Below are 16,572 nucleotides of genomic sequence, written 5' to 3' on the forward strand. Positions count from 1 at the left end.
ACTTGCAAACTCCACACAGGCAGTACCTGGAATGGAACCCGGGTCCCTGGAGCTGTGAGGCTGTGGTGCTAACCACTGCGCCACTGTGTTCTTTTATGATCACAACAAAGGTAAATGGTTAACACTCACTGAAGTGGTAAGCACATCCACTGTTTAAAAATGAATAAACCCTGTTGCAGTCAAACAAGGAAAAGGACAAGAGGGGAGCCTTGTGACCCCATCTCATCTGATTGTAACACTGTGAAGAGGTCCAGTTGTAGAGAAGTGAGGAAAACTAAGGTCAACTACTATATGGTTGTGAGAAGTCGGTTATGAACTTGGAGTCATTGAAGAAGCAGGGTATTAGCACAGTTAAGAAAGCAGTGAATGATTCTGACCAGGGATGCAACATCAGTCAATAAAGTAGTTAAAGGTGCATAGATTGGAATAGTGGTCAATGATGACCAAAGAGTCGCCGAGGGTGGTGTCATGACCATTAAAGAGCTGGACAGTACAGAATCTAGGATTAGCCAGATATTTCTACAGAAGGCAGCAGGACAGTTGAAAACAGGAGTCTCGCAAAGAAGACTTAGGGGTGACATGAGAGAGGTCTTCAAGATTATGAAAAAGTTTGATAGGCTAAACATAGAGATGTTTCTAACTATGGGCAAGTCAAGTACGAGGGACCATAAGTGTAAGATAGTCAGTAATAAATCAAATAGGGAATTCAAGAGGAACTTCTTTACCCCAGAATGTGATCAGAATGTGAAACTTATTACCACATGGAGGAGTTGAGGCAAACAGCATAGATGCTTTTAAGGGAAAGCTAGATAAGCACACGAGGGAGAATGGAATAGATGGAGATGTTGATATAGTTAGATAAAGAGGGGTGGGACGAGGCTCGTGTGGAGTATAAACACCGCTATAGACCTGTTGGCCGAATGGTCTGCTTCTGTGCAGTAAATACTTTGCAGTACTTTGTAACTTTCGATGTATGGGAGTGGTGAGGCAGACAGCGAGGCGCTGTATTCACGAGGGCGACAGCGATGGTGCATCTTGACCACTGACTTTCGAATTGTCACGGTTAACTGCGTAGCTTCCCTCCCCTTAAGTTGCTGCATCATTTGTATATAAATAATGCGAGTGCTATTACCTCCCATTATTTTGACAATAATTATGGGCTGTTTCCACCGCCCTTTCGGATAGTGCATTCCAGATCATCATAAAATTCTCCTCGCCTCTGGTTCTTTTGCCAGTTAACCCAAATCTGTGTCCTCTGGTTACTGATCCTACTGCCATTGGAAACCCGTTCTCATTTACTCCATCATGCGTGTGAACACTATTAAACCTCTCCTTAAACCGTCTCTGCTCTCAGGAGAACAGCTTCTCTCGTCTTAAAAGTTTAAAAAAATGAAACGCTTCATTCTTGAGATACATCTTCGCAGCTTGTGAACTGTATGTTCAGTTTAATTGGGGATAGTTCTCGTCTTTTAAAGCCAGCTTGCTGATGTTAGTTGTGAAATACTTTTTGCCGATAGAATCTGTCAGACATCCCATTGTATTTTAGTGAAGAAATGACAATTGAAGCGAGCCCACGTGGTGCCTACTTAAGGCAGACCAGAGAAAGAGCAAAGGCCACAGCGATAGTTGTGTTTCTTAAATTCTCATCCATAAATTTGCAGACTTTTAGCTAATTAAAGAAGAAACACTTGCTACCCCGTCATTTATTGATACAGACACTACATACACGGTAGTAAGCGAAATTTCAGGAAGAAGGATGTGCGCCCCATATCTGTGCCTGGGTTTATTTATCTAAATGTATTACTTTTATTGCATTGATATCAAATCCTCATTAACAAAAGGGGGGCGAAAGTAGAGAGGGAAAGAAAAGCACTCGCCACTTCCCTGTTGGCCTTTACTCAGAATTTAATTCCAAATTGTGACGTTGCGAGATGGTAAATTCCCTGAGCAATTGATACAACGTTTTAAAAAAAAACTCATCCAGGAAACGCCAGGCCGTACCTGCTGACGTCAAAAGAACAGTCATGTGGACTTAATTTGTTTTTTTATGTATGTAATTTATCGTTGGGGAAATTTTTAAGCTTTAAGGGACGATTGAAACTGAGTAAATAATGGCAAGATTAGAACACGTACATTTAACACAACAGTTGCCTCCTCATCTAATTAATTACATGACTAATGTGTCCGATAAATAGAAAGGAGACCGGGCTGTGTGAAATCGACAAAACGCTGGTCAGTTTCGCTGTTATGGCTGAGCCAGTGGGAATCTATTTCATATTGACCCACCCTTCATTCGCACTCTGCTCGCTCTTTTTGTTACAAAAAAAACACTTCTCACACCCCCGTCCCCTCTCCCTCCCATCCAGTAGACACCCCCAGCTCGTTTCGCTTTCCTGCTCTCTTCCCACGTACTCAATGTTTGCTTGTCCGCTACAGGCAGCCGCGACAAAGAGGGACGGACGCAAACAGTGAAAGGGGATTTAGAGAGAGAGATTCTAGGCGAGGACTGCAAGCAATTTTTTAAACGGACACCCAGTCAGGGCAAGAGTTTGCGGGTCAGAGCTTTCGATTCATTTAGAATTTTAAGAGAACTAAGCTCCTCCCGGCACAGTTTGGTTGTTGGGGCTTCTGGAGAAAAACGAGAGTAAATTGTATGTGTGGATCTGAAATTCACACGGGGCTTTGGCAGTTTTGATACAGCGCGTTCCATTCGCACGTTGGGTATCGCGGAGGACGCGGACCCTCACCACTCTCTCTGGAGACGACAACATTTCCCGGCCAGAGGCGTATGAAGTGTGCTTCCTCCCGTGGCTGAAGGGGAAAAGGCCGCCACCTCCCCACCCCCTTTCGACGAGTAATCGAGAACTAAGTGTTAACTTGGAAACCGGGAGATTTGAGTTAGGACCTACTGGTAGATTGACCGTCGCTCTTTCACCCACGAAGGAGGTAAGGGGAGACGGGGGGCGAAATGAAGACATGAACTAAACGCCCATTGATTTACCAGCGGTGTTCGGGGCCCTGCAATGCAGATAGACACAGGCAGGAGTGGCTGACTGGGTCTGGGGGTGGAGTGGTAGAAGCTGAATTAGTACAACTCCTTCGCTCTTGTGTAAGCTTAAACCTGGTCGAGAATTCACCCAAATTGTTGGTTGGAATCAGCCTGGTGTGCGTCTGTTTTCTTTTAAGAGGACGTTTCGGTGGACTTTACTCGTGCGTCGTTTGTATAGTTCAGGCAAGCTTGAGCATAGGTTATTAGCTGGGATAAAACTTTTAAACTTTTTTTTAAACCAGACCATCTCGATTTCTTAAAACGGAAATGAAACCTAAATTTAGTAATGGTTACATTGTATTCAAGAATAGTATCTTTGGGGAGGTGGGAGGGGATTTTATGTCTTTTTACAGATCTGTATAGGCCCACGTTTTTGAAGTTATAAATCTCACGGTGAACTTTTATTTCACGGTTTTCGCGTTGTTGTGAAGAGTGTGATAACTCCGACTCACGTGTTCGCAGATCACAAATTCGTTTTTATTTTAAAAGTTAAAATATTGGGGTGGGGAAGAGAGACATTAAACATCACTAACTGCTGAGACAGAGTTAACCACGTATTATGGGACTGCAATCAGGGAGGGCTGGCAGGTTCTCGTCCCTGAAGGGCGTAAGTGAGGCAAGCTCCCACACATTCATTCCCTCGTTTTTTTAGTTCTACCTCTTAGCTTGCTGTGGTAGGATTTGAACTGGATTCGGATTGCTTGTACGGAAGTAGATATACACTCAGCCACCGGACAAGGTGACGGTAACTGCACTTTCTAATCTACGTTTAAAGTACGTTAGGCCCAGTGTTTTTAACAGGCACGGTGATTTCCAACTGGTTTAACACCATGAGATAGTCTGAACTGTATTCATTTTTTAACAGTAATATAAATTATGGAATGTAACAATTTCTTCCAGTGTACCTAAATTAGGCTCTTATTTCATTTGTTTAGCCCCATAGCCAAATTATATTTCAAAAATCATTAATTGGCAAACTTTTGTAATCTTGCTTTTAAGAATATTGTCAGCAATGTGATTCAGTTTGGTATGTGAAATCTGCTTCCTGCATCAGCCTGAAATATGGCAAAATGTCCAGTAATAGCCTCTTCTTCCAAACCTGGTTTGCTTGGAGAGTGCATTCTGCAGTCTGCTGTAGCATTAAGGTGAAGTGATTTGATTTGATTTAGAGATACAGCACTGAAACAGGCCCTTCGGCCCACCGAGTCTGTGCCGACCATTAACCATCCATTATGTATATATATATATATATATATATATATATATATATATATATATATATATATATATATATATATATATATATATATATATATATATATATATATATATATATATAATGTATGTATGTCATGGTGGTGGGTAGTGGCGTGAGCAATTTGAGATGATGTATCGAGAAGTGTGACACACTGCATTCAAGCCAATAGAAAAGCAAGGGACAAAAGGTAGATCGCCTAGATTGGAATAGAGTTAATTACAATGTAATGAGAAGGGATCTAGCCAGGGTAAAATGGAACCAAAGACTGGCAGGGAGAGCTCTATCAGAACAATGGGTTATCTTTAAGGACGAGATGCTTCAGGTACAGGCTAGGTACATTCCAAGAAGGGCAAAAGGTAAAGGCACCAAAAGCAGGGGTCCTTGGATTATGAGGAAGCTGGGGATTATGATGAAACAAAGAGGGTATCTGTTGCACGTCAGGTTGGAAAAAAAAGGGCATGGACTCAATGGGCATAATGGCCTCCTTCTGTGCCGTAAATGACTCAATGACTACTGTGGTTTGGTGTCGCAAAGACAATCTCTATATACATAGTGATAACACCAATACCTTGTTTTGATTGGACAGTGCCCAGTTCCCGGTCTCATCATTGCCATACTAAAGTCACAAGAGTATCTGATTCTCCCGTTTATATTCCACCACCACCACCTTCAGGGAGACACCTGGACTTTGCCTTCCACATTGAGAATTAAATACATGGTGTTGGATGGACTAGCTCACTGGCTTCAAGCATGCACTGTAACCCATCTAGTTTACTTAATCTTAACCCAAGGTAAAGAATGGAGAGGTGAGTGTGGTGGCTGTCTTAATAGGTGAATGATCTACTATGAGGCAGGAGCTAATTATTCCACTGTACTTTATGCTGGTACACCATGTACCATGGGCTTTAAATGGCATCAGATTTCAATCTGAAATGAGTAGCAACATTCATTCGCTAATTTTTTTGGAATGCCAGCTTTTTTTCTGTGATGTAGACGTTGCTGACAAGGTCAGCATTTATTGCCCATCCTAATTGCCCTGAGAAGGTGGTAGTGGGCTGCCTTTTTGAACTGCTGCAGTCAGTGGTGTAGCAGTTTTGATGACTGAGTGGCTTGCCGGGTCACTTCAGAGGGCAGTTAAGAGATAAGAATATTGGCCTGGGACTGGAGTCGCGTATACCAGGTAAGGCTGGTACGCTTCCTCCCCTGAAAGTTATTAGTGAACCAGTTGGGTTTTTCTGACAATCTGACAGCTTCATTGTTGATTTTACTGATAGTAGTCAAATGAAGCACTAAAGTATTACATAATTGCTGTCGCTTTAGATTTATTTTAAGTTTGGTAATTGTCCAATATAGGGTGGTAGTCTACTGCAGCGCATTGTTGAACTGATCAATCAAGCGCCTGTGATTTCCATGTGATTCATTCCCAGGGATAGCTTGGCCAGGAAGTTTTTTGTCTTTGTGGGTCACCTTGATTCCACAGGTCATATGCATCATTTAAATTCATGTTCCTCTTGTGTTTAAGAATTTCCACTCCAGCAGCTTGAACACAAAATCTAGTATGTAGTAGTACTAAGGTGGTGCTGCACTGTCTTAGATGTCGCCTTTCAGACAAGACGGTAAAGTCTGCCCCCTCAGGTGGACATAAAAGATCCCATGGCACTATTCTGGATAGTGGGGGAGTTCTCCCTGGTGTCCTGGCCCACATTTATCGTTTAACCAGCCTCATTAAAAACAGATTATCGGGCCATTATCAAATTGCTGTTTGTGGGTACTTGCTGTACACAAATTTGCTGCCACATTTCTTATGCCACAACGTGACCACACTTCAAAAAGTACAAGTACAACAACAACTTGCATTTATGTAGCACCTTTAATGTAATAAAACGTCCAAGGCGCTTCACTGGACGTTCTGGAACAAGGCCTGTTGGGATGTCCTGTGGTTGTCATAGAGTCAGTCATACAGCACAGAAACAGGCCCTTCGGCCCATCCTGTCTGTGCAGGCCATCAAGCATCTATCTATTCTAATCCCATTTTCCACCACTTGGCCCGTAGCCTTGTATGCTATGGCATTTCAAGTGCTCATCCAAATACTTAAATGTTGAGGTTTCTTGCCTCTACCACCCCTTCAGGCAGTGTGCTCCAGATTCCAACCACCCTATGGGTTGAAAAAAAATGTCCTCAAGTCCCCTCTAAACCTCCTGCTCCTAACCTAAATTTATGCCCCCTCGTTATTAACCCCTCTGCTAAGGTAAAAGGTTTCTTCCTATCTATACTCATAATTTTGTATACCTTAATCAGGTCCCCCCTCAGCCTTCACTGCTCTAAGGAAAACAAGCCTAGCCTATCCAGTCTCTCTTCATAGCTGAAATGCTCCAGCCCAGGCAACATTCTGGTGAATCTCCTCTGCACCCTCTCCAGTGCAATCACATCCTTCCTATAGTGTGGTGCCCAGAACTGTACACAGTACTCCAGCTGTGGCCTAACAAGTGTTTTATACAGCTTCAGCATAACCTCCCTGCTCTTATATTCTGTGCCTCGGCTGATAAAGGCAAGTATCCCATATGCCTTCCTAACCACCTTATCTACCTGTGCTGCTGCCTTCAGTGATCTATGGACAAGTACACCAAGGTCCCTCTGACCTTTTGTACTTCCAAGGGTCCTACCATCCATTGTATATTCCCTTGCCTTGTTAGTCCTCCCAAAATGCATCACCTCACACTTCTCAGGATTAAATTGCATCTGCCACTGCTCCACCTATCTTACCAGCCCATCTATATTGTCCTGTAATCTAAGGCTTTCCTCCTCACTATTTATGACCCCACCAATTTTCGTGTCATTTGCGAATTTACTGATCATACCTCCTATATTCACGTCTAAATCACTAAGGCACTATCTAAATGCAAGTTCGTACTTTCTTCTGATACTAACAGAACGCAGTGTTTTAATTTAGGATTTATTTGCCCATGAGGCAGCTAACAACCCCACTTAAACCTCCAGACTCTCCATATTCAAGCCGAACAAGCCAACAATAAGAGAATTAGGAATGAAAGAAGGGGTTGGATGGTTGGGCTCGGGTGTGGAGAGTTGAGTGGATGGGGGTTACTGTTTTCTGTGCAGTGTCATGGGATAGTTCAAGAGCTGTACCCAGAGAGACCTGGGACCAGATGGCATGCTTTCCTCAGCAAGGATTTGTTTTTGAAGGGTGCAGAGATCTAGAGAATCAACCTTTTAGTTTATGGTTTGTTGTTGAAGAATGTAAAATTGTGATCTGAGAGTCATTTCTAATGAGTCGGAGGAAAAGCCACTGGGAATGTAAGGGTCCTTGTGTTCTCATGGTTGTAAAAGTCTATTCAAAAGTAGATGTTGCAGAAGAGGCAATAGACTTTTACTGTGTAATTTTAAGTTGCGTATGAAAAATATTGGATATTCAATGTTTGTGTGTGCAGTATGTTATTTAAGTGGACATTCATCAGACTGTTTTTTAAAAAAAAAACACAGCCTTCCTAAATTAACTGTTCACATGCTGGGCTTATTGACATGTGAAGGATGTTTAGTGTCTTCATACTGGTGTATACCTAAACCACATGGACTGTAGCAGTTCAAGAAGATGGCTCACCACCACCTTAAGGGCAGTTAGAGATGGACAACAAATACTGGCCTTGCTAGCAAAGTTCACATCTCATGAACGAATATATATATATATATTTTTTTTTTAAAACCCCATAGATTGTACACATTGCAGCCACAGTGTTGGAGGGAGGGAGTGGATGTTCAGTCTAGTGAATGAGATGCAAAGTCGGTCGATTGCTTTGTCCTGGATGGTGTCGCCCTTCAAGTGTTTTTGAACTGTAGTCATCCAGGCAAATGCAGAATATTCCATCACTCTCCAGTTTTGTGCCTTGTAGGTGATGGAAATGCTGTGCGGGAGTCAGGAGGTGAGCCACACGCAAAATTTCCAGCCTCTGATATGTTCCAGTAGCCATAGTATTTATGTAGCTAGTCCAGTTGAGTTTGGCTTCAGCTCCCATTTTTGAGATGAAGAGGATGTTCCCTGGTGTGAGTGAGATGAGTTTATTTGATCATTCTTGGCATTGTGCTTGGAGAATTTCCAGGGTTTAGAAATAGCAGAGGGAATAAATGCATAGGGATTCCCATATTTAAGATTTTACTACCACAGTGTGGTTCATTGGCCTTGTTTGAGTTGATTTATTCACTCAGTGGAGGACCAGACTGTTCGCAACATTGATATTACTTGACCTCGAGATTTGCTTCCGGCCATACATTCACGTCATTACTAAGACTGCCTATTTCCACCTTCATAGCATTGCTTGACTTCACCCTGTCTCAGCTCATCTGCTGAAACCCTTGTTCATGCCTTTGTTAGCTCTAGATTTGACTATTCCAACACACTCCTGCGTTCTGCCTAGTGGAAACTTGAAGTCATCCAAAACACTGCTGCCCGTGTCCTGACTTGCACCAATCCCGTTCACCTATCACTTTTGTGCTCACTGACCTATACTGGCTCCCAGTCCATCAACATTTTGATTTTAAAATTCTCACCCCTGTTTTCATATCCCTCCATGGCCTCACCCCTTCTTATTTCTGTAATCTGCTCCAGCCCTACAATCTTCCGAGATATCTGCGCTCATCTAATTCTGGCCTCTTGAACATCGCTAAATTTAATTGCTCCATCATTAGTGGCTGTCTTCAGTTACCTAGGCCCTAAGATCTGGAATTCCCTCCCTAAACCCCTGCACCCTTTGCCTTGTTTTCCTCCTTTAAGACTCCTTAAAACCTACCTCTTCAACTGATCTTTGGATCATCTGACCTAATATCTCCTTGTGGTTCCGTCATATTTTGTTTTATATTGCTCCTGTGAAGCACCTTGCAATGTTTGTTGCATTAGCGGCATTATACATATATAAGTTGTTGTCCATTTCTTATTGTGTAGTGATGAGGGAGAGACATCATCTGTATTAAGTGGTGTCTATGGGGGAATGTGAGGAGTTGTATTGTGATCAATTAGAGTATAATATTGCAAACCCAGATTGGAGGCAGTCAGTAAAAACGTAATGCATAGAATGTACAGCACAGAATCAGGCCATTCAGCCCAGCAGTCTAAGCCACTGTTTATGTTCCACATGAGCCTCCTTCCACCCAACTTCATCTAACCCTATATGCATATCCTTTTTATTTTTTTCTCTCACTCTTTGATGCCTGTTCCCATAAATCGTATCTTTGTGCATTTTGTAAAATGCATAATTATTTCATGTACGAGAAAACAAACTATTTTCATAGAATCAGATAATTAATAGGCTAGGAATTATTGCTGGTAACGATAGTGGATGGACACAATGGATTTGTATGATGCCCCTCTGGTTGCTATTGTGTCTGGTTTATTTTGAATGAGGATTGAGCTGGAGTGTTGGGGGACGAGTCGCACAAACTGACTTGATTTTTATTTCATCAAAAGTTTCAGATTCATTGTATAACTCAACCTCGCTATCAAATCACTCGACAACCTCATTCCATACTGCCTTCTTGATCACTTCCAGCCTTGTTTGCCCATATGCAGACTTTGATCCTCTGACACCAGGCTTCTCCCTGTGCCCTGCTTCCTCTCCTCTGAGTGGCCACTCTTTTGCAAACCACACCGCTGTCTAGTCTAGATCCTCTTCCTTCTCAGCTTTTTTTTTGAAAAACACTTTTTTTTTAAAAGAAAAACTTTGATGCTCCTGTGAAGCACCATGGGCCATTTCACTATTAAATGTTGCCATAAAAATGCAAGCTGTTGGTGTGTCTGCCACAACTGCCAGCCTGGTCCATGACGACAGGAGGTGGCTGAATGGACAGGAGAAGAATCAGGGCCCTGTGCTTCTTGCTCTTCTCCTGATTCTGGAGGGCAGGAGAAGCCACTGGTTCTCCAACTATATTCTTGCTGAGTAAAACTGCTTGAGGTTTTACTGGAGACTTTGGTGAGGCTGATAATCAGATTCTGATACAGTCTCCATGATCATTCAACATCACCTCCCCAAAAACAAATGCATGCTCATATCAAATCAACTGTGTTTGCAAGATATATCTTTTTAAATTTTCCTCTTCTACCCCATAACCTCTTAACTTGGGTAATCAGCTGTGTTGCAGTCTCTTCCACCAGCTCTGGGGAGGCTGCTGTTTAATGTCTGGTTATAGTACCCCTCATTTTTTCCCCGACCCCAAGCTTTGTTTGTCATTTTGTCATCCATGAGCAGTTCATAGGACCTCCTGGTGTGTCGGCACGATATGCCGGCCTTATGTGGCGCATATGATTGACCGGGAGGTCTCTGCATGTATTTAGGACTATGGTTTGTGCTGTGCCTTTTTTGTTATTCGTTCATGGGATGTGGGTGTCGCTGGCTAGACCAGCATTTATTGCCCATCTCTAATTGCCCTTGAGGAGGTGGTGGTGAGCTGCTGCCTTGAACCACTGCAGTCCATGTTGGGTAGGTACACCCACAGTGCTGTTAGGAAGGGAGTTCCAGGATTTTGACCCAGTGACAGTGAAGAAACAGCGATATAGTTCCAAGTTAGGATAGTGTGTGGCTTGGAGGGGAACTTGCAGGTGCTGGTGTTCCCATGCGTCTGCCGCCCTCGTCCTTCTAGGTGGTAGAGGTCACAGCGTTGCTGCAGTGCATCTTGTAGATGGTACACACTGCTGCCACTGTGCGTCAGTGGTGGAGGGAGTGAATGTTTGTGGATGGGGTGCCCATCAAGCAGCTGCTTTGCCCTGGATGGTGTCGAGCTTCTTGTGTTGGAGCTGCACCCATCCAGGCAAGTGCAGAGTATTCCATCATACTCCTGACTTGTGCCTTGTAGATGGTGGGCTGGCTTTGGGGAGTCAGGAATTGAGTTACTCGCCGCAGGATTCCTAGCCTCTGACCTGCTCTTGTAGCCACTGCAATTATTTATATGGCTACTCCAGTTCAGTTTCTGGTCAATGGTAACCCCCTGGATGTTGATAGTGGTGGATTCAATGATCGTAATGCCATTGAATGTCAAGGGGAGATGGTTAGATTCTCTCTTGTTGGAGGTGTTCATTGCCTGGCACTTGTGTGGCGTGATTGTTACTTGCCACCTATCAGCCCAAGCCTGGATATTGTCCAGGTCTTGCTACATTTCTGCATGGAGTGCTTCAGTATCTGAGGAGTCGAGAATGATGCTGAACAATGTGCAATCATCAGCGAACATCCCCATTTCTGACCTTTATGATTGAAGGAAGGTTATTGATGAAGCAGCTGAAGATGGTTGGGTCTAGGACACTACCCTGGGAAACTCCTGCAGTGATGTCCTGGAGCTGAAATGATTGACCTCCAACAACCACAACCACCATGGCTGACCCTGGAATATTCTCTCCATCACTACTTTGTCTATTATAATGTTGAGTCTCCACCCCTGCCTCAACCCATTTGCTGCTGGAACCTTCATCTATGCTTTTGTTACCTCAACTTGACAATTCCAACACACACCTCGCTAGCTTCCATCATCCACCCTCTGTAAACCTGAGCTCATGCAAAACTCAGCTGCCTGTATCCTAGTGGCATTCACCCATCGCCCCTATGTTCAATTTACATTGGATTCTAGTCTACTGAAGCATCAAATTTACAATGTGTTCAAATCCCTTTGTGGCCTTGCCCCTCCTTATCTCTGTAAAATCTCCAACCCACAACTCTCAGATCTCTGCATTTCTCCAACTTGTGCATATCCAATTTCCTCCATCCTACCTTTTCAATGAAAGGTCACAGACCTGAAACGTTAACTCTGTTTCTCTCTCTACAGATGCTGCCAGACCTGCTAGTCTTTCAAGCATTTTCCGTTTTAATTGTCCTCTGTCCCACCATTGACTGTTGTGCCTTTGGTGGCCCTATTTTCAGCCGCCTAGGCCCTATGCTTTAGAATTCCCTCCTTAAATCACTTGCGCTCTCGCTCTTCTCTCTCTTCCCCCACCACCCCCCCCCCCCCCCACCCCCACTGCGCCCCCTGGACCTTTTTAAGACGGTGCTTAAAACATACCTCTTTGACTAAGCTTTTAGTCACCTGTCCTAATGTCTCCTTCCTTGGCTCAGTGTCAATTTTGGTCTGATTACGTTGCTGTGAGTGCCTTGGAATGTTTTTACTTCATTCTACTAAATCCAAGTTGTTTCTCAGTAAAATTGTCTGGTGGGCACCCCAGGATTTTGAATACTTTATTCACTAATTTTGGACCAGGCACCTGCTACTCACTAGCAAACTAGCAATGCCCTCCTACCAGTAGGTACTTGCCATTGTCTGGTCAAATACCACCAACTCAGTTGTGCTATTGGTTAAGTGAACTAGAGCTGATAGAATGCAGCGTCTTGGAAGGAACCACAACTGATGTTCATACTGAGTCTTGCAGTCCTGAAAAGTCATATACGCCCTTTTTTATCCTAATGTGTCCCAGCATCAAAGAGCAAAAGTGAAGTAGACTGCGAAGTCTAGGCTCTGTAGACATGCTTTGCTTTTGCCTTCACTCATTGACAGCCATGCTCTTTTCTTCAAAAAAAAACCCTCTTCAAACAGTTAGTCTTTTAAATGAGTCCTTCAAAAAGCAATCCCTTAATTTTCTTCGTCGTGGGGTGTATTTTGATGAAGGTTAACAGCATCTGTAGTCCAACTCTCTCATTATGTCTGATGACCTTCAGTGAATTAATAACTGTCTGTTCCTCCTTTTGGCTCTGGGGCATTAATGTCTTTTAATTAAAAAGGTTGGGGGGGAGGTGGGAAAAGCAATCCAGATTGGATATTTACTTAAAGTTTTGAGCAAAGCATATGTGAATGAAAGGAGCGAGAGGAGGTCAGAACCACTGCATACGGTGAGTTGGGGACTGAAGGGGAGATGGTGGGGCTTGATGAGAGGGTTGTTGGTGGTGGCTTCCAAGTGATCCACCATCATGTGTGTGACTCAGGTGGAAAGTTCATGAGGCAGGCACAAGAGAAGGTACTTCAGTCTCATACTGAAGCTTTCGCTTTCAATTCACAAGCAACGTGATGGATCATCGCTGCTGCAGCCCTTGCACTGTGGCATTTGCCTTAAGGTAGATGTGAAGCGTGCCACCATCCTACATGGTCTCTAATATAAGGCAAGCCCAACTTGAATGTGTTGAAAGGCAGATTTACAGTGGTCACAGGCCACTGGGCCCAACAGGTCTATGCCAGCATTTATGTCCTACACGAACTTCCTCCCACCCTCTTTAACTAACCTTATCAGCATATCCTTCTATTCCTTTCTCCCTCATCTGTTTAACTAGCTTTCCCCTTAAATGCATTTATGTTGTCCCCCTCAACTGCTCCATGTGATTGTGAGTTCCACATTCTAACACTCTCTGGGTAACTAAGTTTATTCATTCATGATATATGGGTGTTTCTGACAAGGCCAGCATTTATTGCCCTTGAGAAGATAGTGGTGAGCTGCCTTCTTGAACTGCTGCAGTCCATGTAGTGAAAGTACTCCCACAGTGCTGTTAGGGAAAGAGTTCCAGGATTTTGACTCTGTCACGATAAAGGAAGGTGATCTAGTTCTGAATCAGGATGATGTGTCACTTGGAGGGGAATTTGGAGGCAGTAGTGTTCCCATGCCCTTGCTACCCTTGTTTGTGCTTGTAGGTGGTAGAGGTTATAGAGTCATAGAGCGATACAGCACTGAAAATGGCCCTTCGGCCCACCGAGTCTGTGCTGACCATCAAACACCCATTTATACTAATCCTACATTAATCCCATATTCCCACCTTCCCTCAATTCTCCTACCACCTACCTACACTAGGGGCAATTTACAATGGCCAATTTACCTAGCAACCTGCTATGGGAGGAAACCGGAGCACCCGGCGGAAACCCACGCGGCCACAGGGAGAACTTGCAAACTCCACACAGGCAGTACCCAGAACCGAACCCGGGTTGCTGGAGCTGTGAGGCTGCGGTGCTAACCACTGTGCTGCCCCAAAAAACCCAAGTTGTGGGTTTGGGAGGTGCAGTTGAAGAAGCCTTGGCACATTGCTGCAGTGCAAGTTTCTTCTGGATTCCTTTATTGGATTTAATAATGACTAGCTTATTTTATTGCCTCTAGTTTTGAACTCCCTCACAGTGGAAACATCTAAATCCGCTCAGCTTGGCAGTATGCAGTTTTTTTTTATTCGTTCGTGGGATGTGGGCGTCGCTGACTAGGCCAACATTTATTGCCCATCCCTAATTTCCCTTGAGAAGGTGGTGGTGAGCTACCGCCTCGAACTGCTGCAGTCCATGTGGGGTAGGTATACCCACAGTGCTGTTAGGAAGGGAGTTCCAAGATTTTGACCCAACAAGTGAAGGTATGGCGATTATAGTTCCAAGACAGGATGGTGTGTGACTTGGAGGGGAGCTTGCAGGTGATGGTGTTCCCAGGCATCTGCTGCCTTTGTCCTTCTAGGTGGTAGAGGTTGTGGGTTTGGAAGGTGCTGTTGAAGGAGTCTTTGGTGCATTGCTGCAATGCATCTTGTAGATGGTACACACTGCTGCCACTGTGCGTCGGTGGTGAAGGGAGTGAATGTTGAATGTGGTGGGGTGCATATCAAGCGGACTGCTTTGTCCTGGACGGTGTCGAGCTTCTTGAATGTTGTTGGAGCTGCACCTATCCAGGCAAGTGGAGAGTATTCCATCACACTCCTAACTTGTGCCTTGTAGATGGTGGGCAGGCACTGGGGAGACAGGAGGTGAGTTACTCTCTGCAGAATTTCCAGCCTCTGACCTGCTTTTGTAGCCACAGCATTTATGTGGCTGGTCCAGTTCAGTTTCTGGTAAATGGTAACCCCCAGGATGTTGGTAGTGGGGGATTCAGCAATGGTAATGCCATTGAACATTAAGGGGAGATGGTTAGATTCTTTCTTGTTTGAGATGGTCATTGCCTGGCACTTGAGGCACGAATGTTTCTTGCCACTTATCAGCCCAAGTCTGGATCTTGTCCAGATCTTGCTGCATATGGACACTGGCAGCTTCATTATTTGAGGAGTTGTGAATGGTGCTGAACATTGTGCAATCGTCAGCGAACATCTCTACTTCTGACCATATGATGGAGGGAAGGTCATTGATGAAGCAGCTGAAGATGGTTGGCCTAGAACACTACCTTGAGGAACTCCTGCAGTGATTTCCTGGGACTGAGATGATTGACCTCCAACACCCACAACCATCTTCCTTTGTGCTAGGTATGACTCTAACCAGCGGAGAGCTTTCCTCTGGATTCCCATTGACTCCAGTTTTGCAAGGGCTCCTTAATGCTGTACTCGGTCGAATGCTGCCTTGATGTCAAGGGGCAAGTAAACTGAAAGAAGTGCACATACTGCCAGGGAGCTCCAAAGGTCTCTGATCAATCCAAACCTTGTTTCCCAACATTGGACTACTGAGCCCATTCTTTGCTTCTTCATCCTATCTTCCCCATTTTGCTGAAGCCTTGTTTTTTGAGAGAGTCCTATCTCTTCATATTGAGTGCTCATAACAGAAGCTAAATGTATGCCTTTGACCATGTCAGTCGCACAGTACAGAAGGAGGCCATTTGGCCCATTCTGCCGATCCAATTAGTCTCACTCCCTCGTTCTTTTTCCATAGCTCTGCAAATGTTTCCTTATCAAATGTATTTCCTACTCCCTTTTTGAAAATTACTGTTGAAGCTGCTTCCACCCCCTTTCAGCTGTACATTCCAAATCATCATAACTCGCTGAGTTTAAAAAAAAATCTTATCTTCCCCCTGCCCCCCCCTGGTGGTTTTGCTAATTATCTTAAATCTGTATCCTTTGGTCACAGACCCTCCTGCCAGTGGCAACTGTTTCTCCTTATTTATTCTAAGAACACCTCTCATAACTTTCACCATCTCTAATAAATTTCCCTTCCTAATCTAATGAAAGTTCTCTAGTACTTCCACATAACTAAAGCCCCTCAACTTTTATGTGCTGTGTCTTCATTTTTTGTTGTTGACGGGCCACACCCTTGCTGAGAGCAAGCCCAGGCCTCAATGCTTGAGTAGCTGCTGTGGTGAGATACAGTCTGGCCTCGATGGTGCCTGAGGAAAGGAAGTGGAACTGCAATCCAACCGGCACTGAAATCAATGAAATGGACCATTAATGAGCTAGAATATCACTGGAGTGATTTCTGAAGGATGAAGGAGGCTTGGAGGTAGGGGGTAGTGGTGGGGTGGGGGGTGCGGGGGGGAAAGTGAGCTTGGAGGCAGTCTGGTCAAGAAAGAAA

General features: G+C 44.2%; 1 protein-coding gene across 10 annotated transcripts in view; it reads left to right on the forward strand.

The window, feature by feature from the left end:
* The first annotated feature begins 2,244 nt into the window (after positions 1-2,244).
* The window catches only part of LOC137384654 (GTPase KRas), a 64,514-nt gene continuing 50,186 nt past the window's right edge, over positions 2,245-16,572 (forward strand). For 2 of the 10 annotated variants that reach the window (XM_068058863.1, XM_068058862.1), the window contains exon 1: positions 2,257-2,946. The gene's annotated coding sequence lies outside the window, so the exon portion shown is untranslated. Of the gene's footprint in view, positions 2,947-3,210; positions 3,233-3,449; positions 3,795-16,572 lie in introns of those variants that run through there. The other 8 variants (XM_068058866.1, XM_068058872.1, XM_068058868.1 and 5 more) reach the window with 7 other exon arrangements.

Source organism: Heterodontus francisci, chromosome 27, assembly GCF_036365525.1.
Source record: "Heterodontus francisci isolate sHetFra1 chromosome 27, sHetFra1.hap1, whole genome shotgun sequence".
In the NCBI taxonomy this organism is placed as follows: domain Eukaryota; kingdom Metazoa; phylum Chordata; class Chondrichthyes; order Heterodontiformes; family Heterodontidae; genus Heterodontus; species Heterodontus francisci.